This window comes from Triticum dicoccoides, chromosome 4B, assembly GCF_002162155.2.
Source record: "Triticum dicoccoides isolate Atlit2015 ecotype Zavitan chromosome 4B, WEW_v2.0, whole genome shotgun sequence".
NCBI classification, from domain to species: Eukaryota; Viridiplantae; Streptophyta; class Magnoliopsida; order Poales; family Poaceae; genus Triticum; species Triticum dicoccoides.
The window spans coordinates 101,602,951-101,608,164 of NC_041387.1; positions in this window are offsets into that span (position 1 = coordinate 101,602,951).

Here is a 5,214-nt window from a genome sequence, read left to right on the forward strand (position 1 = left end):
ATAGGACGATGGTATTCGGACACCGGAAGTGTTTCAGAGTGTACCTGGTAGTCATCCGAATACCTAAGGGGTACCTATTGGGCCATTAGAGGGGAGCACACCAGCCCACAAGGGGCTGGCGCACCCTCATATGGTAGCCGCCAAAGTGGGGGGAAGGACAGGGGGATTCGACCTCCCCCTTCCTTCCCTCTTCCCCCTTTCCTTCCCCCCTCCGACAAATATGGTAAGTGGGCGCCACTTGGGAAGGACCCCAAGTAGGATTCGGCCTACTTGGGGGCGCCTCCTAGCTGCTCCCTCCTCCCCCCACCTATATATATGTGGGAAGGGGGCGCCTAGCACAACTACGACAATTGCTTAGCCGTGTGCGGCGCCCCCCCCCCTCCACCGTTTACACCCTCGGTCATTTTTCGTAGTGCTTAGGCGAAGCCCTGCGGAGATAGCTTCACCATCACTGATACGTCCATTTGCATCATGCTTTATATCAATATTTATTGCATTATGGGCTATTATTACACGTTATGTCACAATACTTATGCCTTTCCTCTCTTATTTTATAAGGTTTACATGAAGAGGGAGAATGCCGGCAGCTGGAATTCTGGACTAGAAAAGGAGCAAATATTAGAGACTTATTCTGCACAACTCGAAAAGTCCTGAAACTTTACGGAGATTAGTTTTGGAATATATTAAAAATATTGGGCGAAGAAAGCACCAGAGGGAGGCCACTAGTCATCCACGAGGGTGGAGGGCGCGCCCTACCCCCTGGGCGTGCCCCCCTTGCCTCGTGGGTCCCCTGGCAGGCCCCCGACGTCCATCTTCTGCTATGTGGTGTATTTTGCCCTGGAAAAAATCATAGAGAAGCTTTTTGGGACGAAGCGTTGCCGTCTCGAGGCGGAACCTGGGTGATACATCTCCAACGTATCTATAATTTTTTATTGTTCCATGCTATTATATTACCCCTTTTGGATGTTTATGGGCTTTATTTTACACATTTATATCATTTTTGGGACTAACCTATTAACCGGAGGCCCAACCCATATTGCTGTTTTATTGCCTGTTTTAGTATTTCGAAGAAGAGGAATATCAAACGGAGTCCAAACGGAATGAAACCTTCGGAAAAGTTATTTTTGGAACAGAACCAATCCCAAGAACTTGGAGTGCAAGCTAGGGGATCATCAAGGAGGCCAAGAGATAGGGGGGGGCGCCCACCCCCCTGGGCGCGCCCTACCCTCTCATGGGCCCGTCGAGGCTCCCCCGACCGACTTCTTTCGCCTATATAAGCCTACGTACCCTAAAAACATCGGATATCAAGATAGATCGGGAGTTCCGCCATCGCAAGCCTCTATAGCCACCAAAAACCTCTCGGGAGCCCGTTCCGGCACCCTGCCGGAGGGGGAATCCATCACCGGTGGCCATCCGGCGCTCTCCATGACGAGGAGGAAGTAGTTCACCCTCGGGGCTGAGGGTATGTACCAGTAGCTATGTGTTTGATCTCTCTCTCTCGTGTTCTCTCTATGGCACGATCTTGATGTATCACGAGCTTTGCTATTATAGTTGGATCTTATGATGTTTCTCCCCCTCTATTCTCTTGTAATGGATTGAGTTTTCCCTTTTAAGTTATCTTATCGGATTGAGTCTTTAAGGATTTGAGAACACTTGATGTATGTCTTGCCGTGTTTATCTGTGGTGACAATGGGATTTCACGTGCCACTTGATGTATGTTTTGGTGACCAACTTGCGGGTTCCGCCCATGAACCTATGCATAGGGGTTGGCACACGTTTTCATCTTGACTCTCCGGTAGAAACTTTGGGGCACTCTTTGAAGTACTTTGTGTTGGTTGGATGAATCTGAGATTGTGTGATGCATATCGTATAATCATGCCCACAGATACTTGAGGTGACAATGGAGTATCTAGGTGACATTAGGGTTTTGGTTGATTTGTGTCTTAAGGTGTTATTCTAGTACGAACTCTTGAATAGATCGATTCGAAAGAATAACTTTGAGGTGGTTTCGTACCCTACCATAATCTCTTCGTTTGTTCTCCGCTATTAGTGGCTTTGGAGTGACTCTTTGTTGCATGTTGAGGGATTGTTATATGATCTATCTATGTTATTATTGTTGAGAGAACTTGCACTAGTGAAAGTATGAACCTTAGGCCTTGTTTCCTAGCATTGCAATATACCGTTTACGCTCACTTTTATCATTAGTTACCTTGCTGTTTTTATAATTTCAGATTACAAAAACATTTATCTACCATCCATATTGCACTTGTATCACCATCTCTTCGCTGGACTAGTGCACCTATAGATTTGCCATTGTATTGGGGGTGTTGGGGACACAAGAGACTCTTTGTTATTTGGTTGCAGGGTTGTTTGAGAGAGACCATCTTCATCCTACACCTCCTACGGATTGATAAACCTTAGGTCATCCACTTGAGGGAAATTTGCTACTGTCCTACAAACTTGTGCACTTTGATACGTCTCCAACGTATCTATAATTTTTTATTGCTCCATGCTACTTTATCTACTATTTTGGACAATATTGGGCTTTATTTTCCACTTTTATATTATTTTTGGGACTAACCTATTAGCCAGAGGCCCAACCCAGAATTGTTGTTTTTTGCCTATTTCAGTGTTTCGAAGAAACAGAATATCAAACGGAGTCCAAACGGAATGAAACCTTCGGGAACATGATTTTCTCACCGAACGTGATCCAGGAGACTTGGACCCTACTCCAAGACGTAACAGAGGCGGTCATGAGGGTGGGGGCACCCCCCCTAGGGCACGCCCCCTGCCTCGTGGCCCCCCTGTTGCTCCATCGACGTACTCCTTCCTCCTATATATACCTATGTATCCCCAAACGATCAGAACAGGAGCCAAAAACCTAATTCCACCGCCGCAACCTTCTGTATCCACGAGATCCCATCTTGGGGCCTGTTCCGGAGCTCCGCCGGAGGGGGCATCCACCACGGAGGGCTTCTACATCAACACCATAGCCCCTCTGATGAAGTGTGAGTAGTTTACTTCAGACCTTCGGGTCCATAGCTAGTAGCTAGATGGCTTCTTCTCTCTTTTTGGATCTCAATACAATGTTCTCCCCCTCTCTCGTGGAGATCTATTCGATGTAATCTCGTTTTTACGGTGTGTTTGTTGAGACCGGTGAATTGTGGGTTTATGATCCAGCTTATCTATGAACAATATTTGAATCTTCTCTGAATTCTTTTATGTATGATTGAGTTATCTTTGTAAGTCTCTTCGAATTATCCGTTTGGTTTGGCCAACTAGATTGGTAGTTCTTGCAATGGGAGAAGTGCTTAGCTTTGGGTTCAATCTTGCGGTGTCCTTTCCCAGTGACAGAAGGGGCAGCAAGGCACATATTGTATCGTTGCCATCGAGGATAACAAAATGGGGGTTTTATCATATTGCATGAATTTATTCCTCTACATCATGTCATCTTGCTTAAGGCGTTACTCTGTTTTTAACTTAATACTCTAGACGCGTGCTGGATAGCGGTCGATGAGTGGAGTAATAGTAGTAGATGCAAAATCATTTCGATCTACTTGTCTCGGACGTGATGCCTATATACATGATCATTACCTAGATATGCTCATAACTATGCGCAATTCTATCAATTGCTCAACAGTAATTTGTTCACCCACCATAGAATATCTATGCTCTTGAGAGAAGCCACTAGTGAAACCTATGGCCCCCGGGTCTATTCTCATCATATCAATCTCTATCGCTTTATTACTTGCTTTGCTTTTACTTTGCCTTTTACTTTTCACTTTGCATCTATCTATCAAAAATACCAAAAATATTATTTATCATCTCTATCAGATCTCACTCTCGTAAGTGACCGTAAAGGGATTGACAACCCCTAATCGCGTTGGTTGCGAGTAGCTATCATTTTGTGTAGGTACGAGGGACTTGTGCGTGGTCTCCTACTGGATTGATACCTTGGTTCTCAAAAACTGAGGGAAATACCTACGCTACTTTGCTGCATCATCCTCTCCTCTTCGGGGAAATCCAACACAGTGCTCAAGAGGTAGCAAGAAGAATTTCTGGCGTCGTTGTCGGGGAAGGCTCACGCAAGCAAGTCAACCATACCAAGTACCCATCACAATCCCTATCTCTCGCGTTACATTATTTTCCATTTGCCTCCCGTTTTCCTCTCCCCCACTTCACCCTTGCCGTTTTATTCGCCCTCTCTTTCCCAATCTCCTCCTCTCTTTCCCACTTGCCTTTTTCCGTTGCCTTGTTGTTTGCTTGTGTGTTGGATTACTTGTTGCCATGGCGCAAGATAATACCAAATTGTGTGATTTCTCGAATATCAATAATAATGATTTCCTTAGTACTCTGATTGCTCCTCTTAATAATGACGAGTCTTGTGAAATCAATACCGCTTTGCTGAATCTTGTTATGAAAGATCAATTCGCCGGCCTTCCTAGTGAAGATGCCGCTACTCATCTAAACAATTTTGTTGATTTGTGTGATATGCAAAAGAAGAAAGATACGGATAACAATATTGTCAAATTGAAGTTATTTCCGGTTTCACTTAGAGATCATGCTAAAGTTTGGTTTTCGTTTTTGCCTAAAAATAGTATTGATTCTTGGAACAAGTGCAAAGATGCTTTTATCTCTAAGTATTTTCCTCCCGCTAAGATCATCACTCTTAGGAATGATATTATGAATTTTAAACAACTTTATCATGAGCATGTTGCCCAATCTTGGGAAAGAATGAAATTGATGCTTCGCAATTGCCCTACTCATGGTTTGAATTTATGGATGATCATACAAAAATTTTATGCCGGATTGAATTTTGCTTCTAGAAATCTTTTAGATTCGGCCGCGGGAGGCACATTTATGGAAATTACGTTAGGAGATGCTACAAAATTGGTTGATAATATTATGGCTAATTATTCTCAATGGCACACCGAAAGATCTTCTAGTAAAAAAGTGCATGCTATAGAAGAAATCAATGTTTGAGTGAAAAGATGGATGAATTTATGAAGATGTTTGCTACTAAAAATACTTCTCTTGATCCCAATGATATGCCTTTGTCTACTTTTATTGAGAATAATAATGAATCAATGGATGTGAATTTTGTCGGTAGGAATAGTTTTGGAAACAACGCGTATAGAGGGAATTTTAATCCTAGGCCTTATCCTAGTAATCCTTCTAATAATTATGGAAATTCCTACAACAACTCTTATGGAA